Source organism: Theropithecus gelada, chromosome 7b (genome assembly GCF_003255815.1).
Source record: "Theropithecus gelada isolate Dixy chromosome 7b, Tgel_1.0, whole genome shotgun sequence".
In the NCBI taxonomy this organism is placed as follows: Eukaryota; Metazoa; Chordata; class Mammalia; order Primates; family Cercopithecidae; genus Theropithecus; species Theropithecus gelada.
In genome coordinates this window covers 31845331-31856964 of record NC_037675.1, presented here as the reverse complement: position 1 = coordinate 31856964, position 11634 = coordinate 31845331, and the positions used below count along the sequence as shown (strand labels likewise).

Below are 11634 nucleotides of genomic sequence, written 5' to 3'. Positions count from 1 at the left end.
GGAGAAAGAGTAGAGCAAGCTGTCTGATCTGTAATGAAATGTGAACTATTCTTTATTATCAGGGTATAATATTCAAGAAATATCCATATGAATGGCCTTATGGATTGTGTTGTTTCCATATCATTATCTTTACAATATCTATTCATATTCCATATCCTTATCTTTCATCCACTGGACATCTCTGTGCTGAGAATGGGTGGTGAAGCATCCTATGTAATGTCTGTCTGTTTCTCATTCAGTCTCATGTAGTTTCTGCTTTGTATAGTTGGCTGTTGGGTTATTTGGTACATGGATATTTATAACTGTTACATCTTCTTTGTGAGTTGTGGCTTTTAGCATCATAAAGTATCATCATTTGTTTTATTTAATGCTTTTTGGCCTGAATTCTACCTGATAATCAAGATGACAATCCTTGCTTTCTTATGAGTTTCATTTGTCTAGTATATTTATATAATTTTTTTTTTTTTTTTTTTTTTGAGACAGAGTCTTGCTCTGTTGCCAGGCTGGAGTGCAGTGGCACGATCTCGGCTCACTGCAAACTCTGCCTCCTGGGTTCAAGTGATTCTCCTGCCTCAGCCTCCCGAGTAGCTAGGTGTACAAGCACGTGCCACCACACCCACCTAATTTTTGTATTTTTAGTAGAGACAGAGTTTCACCATGTTGGCCAGGATGGTCTCAATCTCTTGACCTGGTGATCCACCCGCCTTGACCTCCCAAAGTGCTGGGATTACAGTCGTGAGCCACTGCACCCGGCCTGCTTAGTATATTTTTGACTATGCCTTCATTTGTAGCCTTTTTACCATGGTTTAGGAGTGTCTCTTGTAAAAAGCAGAGAGTTCAGTTTTTTGTTGTTGTTGTTTTTGTTTCATTTGAGATGGAGTCTCACTCTGTTGCCCAGGCTGGAGTGCAGTGGCACGATCTTGGCTAACTGTAACCTCCACCTCCCAGGTTCAAGTGATTCTCCTGTCTCAGTCTCCCAAGTAGCTGGAACTACAGGCACATGCCACCACACCCAGCTAATTTTTTTGTATTTTTAGTAGAGATGGGATTTCACCTTGTTGGCCAGACTGATCTTGAACTCCTGATCTCAGGTGATTCACCTGCCTCGGCCTCCCAAAGTGCTGGGATTACAGACATGAGCCACCGCACCTGGCCCCCAAAGTTCAGTTTTGATTTATGAGCCAATTTGAAATTCTTTTTCTTTTAATGGGCAGGTTAAGCCCACTAATATTATTGATGACTGATATGTTTGTTCTCAACTTTCTTATATTATTTTGTGTTATAATTACTAGATGTAATTATATTTACTGTGCCCCTCTTGTAGAGAGAGGCATTTAGGGAAATTAGTATTGTTATTCTTGTGGTTATCTTTGTATTTATCCTTTTAATAGGTTAAATTCCTCCTTTTTTGGCTGGATTTTTTTTTTTTTTTTTTTTTTACTAGCGGGCTTGTAAGTTTTAAATGATATCCTTGGGCTCCTAACTATCATCTTTATAACACTCAATTATCTTACTCTACTACCCCCATTCCTCTCTTTTTCCCCCTGCTGGTTGCATTCTTTCTATTTTGTCAGAATGTATACTGCTCACATACTATTCTTTCAACCCTGTCCCTACTTTTCTTTTGTTCTTGGTTCTACAATTAGTATATTAAGTGCTTACCATGTCTGTTTACTGATGTTTCCCCAGTCATCTCTTGTGTGGATAAAACTTATCTTAGTCTAGGGCAGGAGTCAGCAAAATTTTTCTGTAAAGAGCCAGAGAGTAAATGTTTTAGGCCTTGCAGGCCATATATACACTCTTTGCTGCTACTACTGCTGCTGCTGCTTCTCCTTTTCCTTCTGTCACTCCTTTTTTTCTTACTGTAAACCGCTTTAAAAATGTAAAAATTCTTAGCTTGTGGGCTGTACAAAAACAGATGCCAGGCCAGATTTGACCTGTGGGCTATTGTGTGTCAACTCCTGCCTAAGTAGACACTTCAAAAAGGACTTTTGAGTACCGTGTTTCTTGAGCTCTTGCATGTTCAAAACTGTTTTTATATAGCCTTGATGCTAGACGAACTTTGCTATAAAATACTTTGCTTATTATTTGTTTCCTTGAGTTTCTTGAAAATATTGGCCTCTTGGCTTTAAATGCTGCTTTTTGTGGAGACTAAAGCCAATCTAATTTTCTTATGCCTGTTAGCAATTTGATCTTTTTTTGCTAGACGCTCTGAGGAATATTCTTAGCCTTTAAATTCTAATAGTTGTATTAACATATATCTTAGAGTTGATCATTTTAGGTCAATATTTTCAGGTAAATATATATTTAATGTATTTTTTATTTATTTTCTTTTTATTTGTTTTATTTTATTTATTTTAAATGTATTTTTATTTATTTTAATGTATTTTTTATTTATTTTCTTTTTATTTTTTATAGAGTTGGAGTCTCACTATGTTGACCAGGTTGGTCTTGAACTCTTGGCATCAAGCAATCTTCCCACCTTGGCCTACCAAAGTGCTAGTATTACAGGCTTTTCTTTTATTTCCAGAAAGTTTTCTTGGTTTATAGTGTTAAATATTAGTTCTGCCCCATTGTATTGTTTTTCTTTGTCAGGATTTCCAATTATACATATGTTGAGCCTTCTTTGCATGTCTTCAATTTTGATCACTTTCTACTCTCTGATGCTTTTTTGCTTCTTTCTTTATCTTATTACTATGATTTTTGAGACAGAGTCTCACTCTGTCCCCCAGGCTGGAGTGCAATGGTATGATCACCACTCACTGCAGCCTCAATCTCCTGGGCTCAAGTGACTCTTCTGCCTCAGCCTCCCAAGGAAGTGGGACTATAGGCACACGCCACCATGCCCGGGTAATTTTTTATAGAGATGGGGTCTCACTACTTTGCCCAGGCTTGCCTTGAACCCCTGAGCTCAAGTGATCTTCCTGCCTTGACCTCCTAGAATACTGGAATTAGAGGTGTGAGTCACAATGCCTGGCCTATCTTATATTTTTGTTCTTGTTTTTTATTATTATTAAATGTTCATCCAAATATATTTTCCCTTGGGCACCTTGCAATTTATTCCTCCTTTCTGAGATAATTTTGTCTTTTTCTTGGATTTTCTTTTTTGGTCCAATCTACTCTCATTACATTTTCCCCTTGCATAGATCTCATAAATTTTCCTGGGCTTATTTATGTTATTTATTTTAAATTTATGATTCTAGACTTTTTAATATCTCCAAATGTTGTTTGACATTATTTAAATCAGTTTGAGTGTATTGTGTTTTGTGGTTGGCATTTTTAGAGAAATTTTTACCAGTTGAAACATTTTGTTTTTTTGTTTTGTTTGTTTATTTGTTTTCTTTTTTGAGACCGAGTCCTGTTGTGTCACCCAGGCTGGAGTTCAGTGGTGTGATCTTTGCTCACTGCAGCCTCTGCCTCCCAGATTCAAGTGATTCTCCTGCCTCAGCCTCCCAAGTAGCTGGGATTACAGGTGCCCACCACAACACCTGGCTAATTTGTGTATTTTTAGTAGCAGTGGAGTTTCACCATGTTGGCCAGGCTGGTCTCGAACTCCTGACCTCAGGTAATTTGCTGGTCTTGGCCTCCCTAAGTACTGGGATTAAAGGCATGAGCCACTGTGCCTGGCTGAAAAGTTTTGATTACATATGTTCTATATTTTTTTCCTTCTGGTAACTTTGTATGGAATTTGTTTGATTTTATTTTTATTCCAAGGCATCTTTTTGGACAGAGTTTCTCATTCATGAGCATGCTCTTCTATCATTTTAGTAGAACACATTATTTTTCTTCCAAGTAAGATTGTGATTGTGGTAGTGGTAGTTGTGGGGAGAGTCTTGCCATGTCTTGTTTCTGTTCTTTTTCTGCAGCATCTTTAATTTTTTGCCATTGACTTCCTTATTTTCCTTTACTGCCACTCACCAAGGGGCTGTTCTCCCTCTTTACTTATCTCTTTGTCTCACAGATGTAGTATTTCCTCTTCTGCCTCCTCTGTTCTACTCACTTTCAAGCTCTTCCCCTCTATTGGGTGCCATGAGCTACTAAGTCATGGACCTGTGTGTGGTATTTTATCACATATGTTGTGCTTTCTCTTTCTGCAGGTAGTTTTGTTTATGTTTTAAGTCCTCACCTGTCTTCTTTTCTCGTTAGAGTGTCTTAGGCCTTCTGTGTCACTGTTCTGTACACCCACAGGCTTGCATTGGTGGGGCTTCAAGTTTCATTTATCTACATTCAGGTAATTTGAAATTCCTGCTATACTCTGGTTCATAGTGATTTTGGTGGCATGTGTAACATTTTTGTTTTATTTGTACTCCTTGTTGCTATTATTTATTTATTTTTGGGGGGATGTGTGTAGAGATTTGAATTCAGGTTACCACCATTATCCTCCAGTTAATTCCTCTGATATGTACTTTTTACAAAATGACTCTTGATGTAGAGTGGTAAATGAATTCTAGGAATCAAGAGTGAGGCAGTTGTGGCAGTCCAGGTGAGAGATGATGCTGGCATAAAGTTATACATTAAACTTATTTAATTTATACTAATGGTTTGTGAAGTTATAGGTTAAAAGAAAATTAAGAGATACATCAACCAAATGTAATGTGTGAACTTTGAATTGAATTTTACTCTTTAAAATGTTCCATTTGTGACAACAAATTATATGGTTATTCTACTTATTTATCAATTTTCAGAATAATGAGTTAGTACATTAGTAGTCTTCACAGGTGAATGATGAATTGTCTATCTTTATTTTTTATGTCATTTCATTATGAACTCATGCATTTTATATTGAATAAAGAAAGAAATAGTCTATAACCTCCTTGACATACCCAGCTACTATTTTAAGTTTAACATAGTCTCTTCTGATTTTGTCTATTGGCTTACCCATTTTTATCTAACTTTAATTAACAGGAAGAGTTGATTTTATATTCTGCCTAATATTATGGACAGCAAACTCAATGACGGTGGGAATTTTATTCTGTTTTGAATATATTCCCAGCTTCTCAAACAGTGACTGGCACAGAGTAGGTGCTCAATAGAAGTTTGCTGAATGAAGAAATTAATGAATATGCTTTAAAACTATTTCTTTTAAATATTCTTAAAAATTTTTTTTTTGAGATGAGATCTTGCTGTGTTACCCAGGGTGGAGTGGAGTACAGTGGTGTGATCATGGCTCACTGCAACCTCCATCTCCTGGGCTCAAGTGATCCTCCCACCTCAGCCTAATGAATAGCTGGGACCACAGGCATGTACCACCATGGCCAGATAATTTTTTGAATTTTTGGTAGACATGGAGTTTCTGCCATGTTGCCCAGGCTGGTCTCAAACTCCTGAGCTCAAGCAATCCTCCTGCTGTGGCCTCCCAAAGTGCTGGGATTACAGGTGTGAGTCACTGCACCTGGCCTTAAATATGCTTTTAAATTCATCAAACTTATTAAAATGTTTTGGCATGGTTAAAGAGTACTGTTGTTTCTCCCCATAGCAATTATATTAATTCTTCTGAAACTCATATTTACCAGTCTTTAAAAAGTGACAGTTTAGAAAAAATGCACTATTACATTTCCTGGAAATAATTAAGAAAGTTATTATTTGTGTCATGTCAATTTGGGAGGAACATAACAGCGGGTATTTTAGAGGTCTTATTTTTAAGCTAGATTCCTTTATATTTTCTGATGTTTGGAATGATATAATGGAAGGAACAGCATAAGCTGAGTGTGATTGGAAGTGCCTGGAAGGATATTATTAGAATTCAAAATGACTTAGTAATTGAGGGAGTGTGAAATGTGGTCAGAACAAAATGCAGTGTAGTGAATTGTTGCTAGGAGGAAAAATAAGACTGCCCTAATATATAATGGGGACTTATAGACAAATATGGCTAAGATTTAAATTTCAGGGGTATAGTAAATCTAACTTGAATCAGCAATGTTAGTATATATGATATTCAAAGATATAATGGCAGAATGTTATTTAAGTGTTGGGATCAGAGTAGTGTTCTAGGGACTAGGCTTAACTTCTGGGACAGAGGTTACAAACTGGCACCTCACGAAACCACCCCGATGGGTTTTGGTTGGGCTGAGAGAGGGAGAGAGTGGGAAAAGGAGAGGGAAAATGAAAGGAAGGAAGAAGTTTCCAACTTTTAAAAAGTGAGAATTTTGACATAAAATCCAGATTTCCAGTGTCTCTTGAAATATTTGGCAATATTGTGTATTGTTGTGACTAGCCTGTCTACAATAGACTAATGCTGAACAGTAGCTGCTTACTTAAATTGGGGTCTGTCCTGTCCAGACCTCCATGGTTCCCCCCTACTTCCTAGCTCTAAGCCACAAGCTCCAGGTATTGTTATAGTTCTTTCCCCTGCAATCGTTTTTCCCATACCAGGTCCGTACCTGTTTTAATTGCCTCCCAGTCACTCTGTCGATGAGGAAGGGATTCTTGACCTAGGTTTATGGAAATGGCCAAACACCTGACACCCAACATTGGACAGGTAAGATCAACAGTAGTTTATTCATCACATATACTCACCGCCTGAGGAGGAGGACATGGTATGCGACACAGGACCACACTGGATTTGCACTCAGGAACACAGTGAACAAGGATGGGCTTTGGGAGCCAGGCTTTGTAGTATCTAAAGGGTGAGGTGTCCCTTGGTTCCAACAGGAAGGTGTGATTCACTTGTTCGAATAATATCACAGTCTGATAGGGAACGAAAACTCACTACTCAGAGATAAGCAGGAACTACACCTGGTTCTCTTGATACAGAGGGTTATTTGGCTAGGGAATCTTATCTCTGGGAACAGAGCTGCAGGGGGACTTACAGTTAGGCCATTTAAGGCCCTCCTGATTCCACCAGCTATCGAAGCAGCACAGAACACTGGATCTTAGTTTTAGGCCTTATGACAAAATACCCTCCTTTATGCATTTACCTTGCTTGTCAAGCCCATGCGGATATTTGGATGGAGACTCTGTAGCTAGGAGGAGGAATTTTTCTAATTCTAAATGTTTGTGAAATTGAAATACATCTGCAAGGATGGTTGTATATATTTTCTTCTCTGAAGATTAAAAAGAAATACAATGAACAAAACCGAAGAAAACTTTAGTTTTTTTTTTTCTTTTTAATTTTTAATGACTAAAACAAAACATCTAAAACTGCAGCTTCTGGAAGAACCACTTGTTCTTGCCTGTCTTGTACCTCTTTTCAAACTTGACCTTGGCCTCTTGTCCAGCCTTGCGTTTAAGAGCAGCATGTCTGAAGACATCCTTATTGACGACAGTTTTGTCCAAGAGGATATCTACAGAGTACCTTGTGGGCATTAGGTGACTCTAGTTATAAACTTTCACAAAAGACTTGATCTTTGACCTCTTGGTGATCTTCTTGCCCATGGCAGCTCTTACTTTGCAGGGATAGTGGTCAATTCCAGCCACCAGGGCGTGGCTGTAGGGGCGGTCTGAGGTGCCATCATCAATGTGACAACTTTGCATCCGGAGTAGTGTCCAGCCAGGACAAACACCACTTTCCCAGGTTTCATGAACTTGCCCATTTTGACAGTAACCACTGGGGCCTACAGCAGAAATGAAAGAAGGAAAAGCTTTAGTTTTTAGATGCACTTCTGCCCAGAGTGGATAACCTCTAGGATCTTTTAGGGATTTTTCTATACACAAAATGGCATTTAAGTTGGTATTAAGAAAAATTTTGTGATACGATTGATAGTGAAAGAACTTACCAAGGAAATATTTATTCATTTCGCCAAGGTTTTTCGTTTGTTCAAAAACGTTTATTAAATACGTACTGGGTCAAGTGTTAAGGCTTTAACAACAATGATTCATTTTCTTCCTGGAAAGAGCTTGCATTATGTTTGAAGAGACAGAACATTAAACTAACAATTACTAATCAATGTGGTAGGTGCTATTAAGGATACAAACAGAAAACGCAAAGAAGAGGAAAGGGATCATGATCTGCTTGGAGGTTTACATTTTTTAAAAAACAGATGATTGAGTATTTGAGATGACTCAGCACTGATTGAAAATGAAAAAAGTCATCTCTGAGGGTCTTTCCAAGTTCAGTGTTTCTGAAATCTTCAATTTGAAAATTAGTACAAAGTGGGTGCAGTGGCATGTGCCTGTCGTCCAGCTACTTGGGAGGCTGAGGTGACAGGGTCACTTAAGCCCAGGAGTTAGAGCCTGTAGTATTCTATAATCATGCCTATAAATAGCCACTGCACCTCAGCCTAGGCAACAAGTGAGACCTTGTCTTTAAAATAACAAAAGGAAAGAAAAAATTAGTACTTTCTCTGTAATATCCACAGAGTACCTTGTGGAAATTAGGTGCTTGTAGTTATAAACTTTCACAAAAGGAGGAAATTTAAGGAGAGTTTGGTAAAGAAATAGGTTTCAAAGGTGTAGATAGAATATAGATATAGCCCATGAAATGAAATAGTTCCAACAATTTGGTAGCTTCCATGCTTTCTCTCTGGTAATTTGTCTTCAGTTGGGTTTCCTTTGTCCAGTGGGGCTTGTGTAAGCTGTAGTTCAAGGCTACGTGTCTATGGTCACAGATTTCTGCGGTGAGCTATCTCTGGTGACCTGGATGATGACTTTGAGGTCAGAGAGAGGGATCCTGGGGTCTTAGCAGTGGACCGAAGCCAGGTGCAGGGGGTATGTACATGTATGTGGGAGGACAACACTGTGTGTACCATGCTATCTTCAAATGAGTGGTTGGCTGTGCTTTAAAGCAAAAATAAAAACAATATGAGCATTCCTAGAAATTGTGTAGTGTTACATTTATCTTTCTTCTCTTCTTTCTGTTGATATAAATCAGAATTTTCTCAATTACATTCTGTGGAACACTAGTTCCTATGTGCTTTTTTTAAAAAAGGGAAAAGTCTGTGAACAAAAATGCCTGGGAAATGTAGTATACAATATATAAATAGTTTTTTTTTTCATTCAGTGTTCCCAAAGTTTTTTAATAGGTGAAGCTTTTTCTTTTAAACATTTTCTAATGTAAGTTTAAATATTAGAACTAGGACACTGTGGAATCGCTTTGTAAAATCTAGGTCCTAGAAGAACCACTTGTTCTTGCCTGTCTTATACCTTTCTTGGAACTTGACCTTGGCCTCTCATCCAGCCCTGTGTTTAAGAGCAGGGTCTCTGAAGACATCCTTATTGATTACAGTTTTGTCCAACGGGATATCCATAGAGTACCTCGTAGGCCATTAGGTGATTGTAGTTATAAGCTTTCAGAAAAGCAAGCAATTGATGGATAATTTAAGGACAGTTTGATAAAGAAACTATTTGCAAAGGTGTAGATAGAATTCAGAGAAATCACAAGAGATATTACAGTACCCTGGGGCAGGCCAGCAGGGAGACATCACTGCTGATCCCAAAGGGAAAGGGGAAGGGGAAGAAACAATTACTGGCACTTGAAGAGCAAAAATTATGGGGAGAGGACTTCCTAATAGAAGTTGCAGCCTTTGGCTGAGCTACTGGCCAGTGACACCTTGTCTGCTTTGATCCCCTGCTTGTGCTTTACGTTGGCTAAACCCAGTGGGAAGCCAGAGGCTAAGAGAGTCAGTTGATTCAGTCCATACAGTCAGCCTCCTGAGGCACAGAAAAGGGTGGAGAGTAGATCTGGAGAGGCAAACAGATAATATTCAGCATATATATTATATGTGCTGAATATATATTATACCTGCTGAATATATATTATATATTATACATGCTGAACATATATAATTATATATAATATATAACTTATATTTTATATATATAATAGATATAATATAATAATTATATAATTAATTATCATATGATATATACTAATTATCTTGGGAGAGTAAACCAGCTTTTAGCCCCCATAACTTTTAAACTGTCATTAAAAGAGATTATGTGAATTACCTGTGAATAAATAGTATTCCAGGTATGTTTCCTTTTTCTTTTCATATTTTAGACAATAGAGAATGAGAAAAGACTTAACTGCCACAACTACATTTTTAAAAATACCTTAGGAACAACAGGAATTTATTTCTCACAGTTCTGGAGACTGGGAAGTCGAAGATTGAGGCACCAGCAGATGTGATGTCTGGCGAGGACCCATTTCCCGGTTCACAGATGGTGCCTTGTTGCTGTGTCCTCACATGGTGGAAATGGGTGAGCAAGCTCTCTTGGCCTAGTTTTTAAAATTGACAAGTAAAATTTGTATATATTTATGATGTACAACATGATGTTTTGATATATTGTGGAATGGTCAAATCATACTATTTAACATACTCATTATTTAATGTACTTACCTTTTTTGGTGGTGGGAACACTTCAAATCTACTCTCTTAGCAATTTTCAAGTATACAGTATATTGTTATTAACTATAGTCACCAAGGTGCACAGTAGATCTCTTGAGCTTATTCCTCCTAATTGAAATTTTGTGTCCTTTGACCAATATCTCCTCAAACCCTCCATCCCCTAACAACCACATTTTTGTGGAACCAAACTAGAGTACCATTGTCTCTCATTAATAGGAGATGGTAAGAGAAGTTTTTGAATTGCCATTCAGTATGACCTAATTTTAACCCAGAATGTTATTACTATTTGTAATTGTTACATGTTCAAAAAACTCAGCAAAACTAAAATAATAAGAGACCTTGTATTTGGATGATAGTAGCAGAGACCACTGGTTGTCTGCAAAATCCATTCTTTTATTCTTGCAGAGTAATGAGAGTATAGTCAGTTGCCTGATGAATAGAAGTGATGTGTGCCACTTCTGGAAGGGGGCTTCTTAGAGAATATGAATTCTTGGAGAATATGAATTCTTCCTCTGCACTCTTTTCTATTGGCTAAATGCAGATGATAGGAAGACCATGGGGAAGCCACAGAATGAAAGGCACTGGGGTTCCTGAATCAATGTATGGAGAAAAGCTGCCACCTGACCTGAACTCACATTCTGAACCATTATATAAACAAGGCAAAAATTTTTGTTTTATTCAAGCCACAATACATTTGTGTCTATTTGATTGAGTAGTTTATTTAGCCCATCCAAACTAATACAGATGCCATTTTAAACTTTTAATTATTTTCTATATATTTAAAGCCCCTATTTTAAAGGTAAAACAGTGGGGACATAAAGAGATTCATTAATTCTTTCAACAAATTATTGACCATTAGGAAAATTTGTTGAAAACAATCTATAAAATCATTTTTGGGAGGACATTTCATATATTCTATAAATATTAATCAAGGCTTTTAGTGTATACTCTAGGAACTCACAGTCTAGTGTTAGAGACAGACACTAAAAAAATTAGAGTGTAAATTGCTACAGTGTTTAGTACTCATAAGAATAACACAGTACTATGAAGGCAAATAATAGGGGGATTTGACCTAACAAGGTAAGTAGGAGAAGGATTCCCAGAAGAAGTAACGACTAACTCAGATGTGAAAAACGTATGTTTAGGATGGTAAGAAAGAGAAAGAAACTTTTCTAACAGAGATAATAATATATACAAAGGCCTGATTTGGATGGAAAGGGTTCTGGTAAATATGGGGGCCGGGGGAGGCTGTTGTGATTGGGGCTAGAGTAGCAGCACAGATTTAGGGCTGAACCTTGAGGACCTCTACATTTAAATTCAGAGTCAAGGAGGCTGAGGCTGTAGATTA

The 11634-nt window shown here is 37.5% G+C and overlaps 1 pseudogene; it reads right to left on the bottom strand.

Annotated features, from left to right (window-relative positions):
• Window positions 1–7134: 7134 nt before the first annotated feature.
• LOC112629258 lies at window positions 7135–7532 on the bottom strand (annotated as a pseudogene).
• Window positions 7533–11634: the final 4102 nt, after the last annotated feature.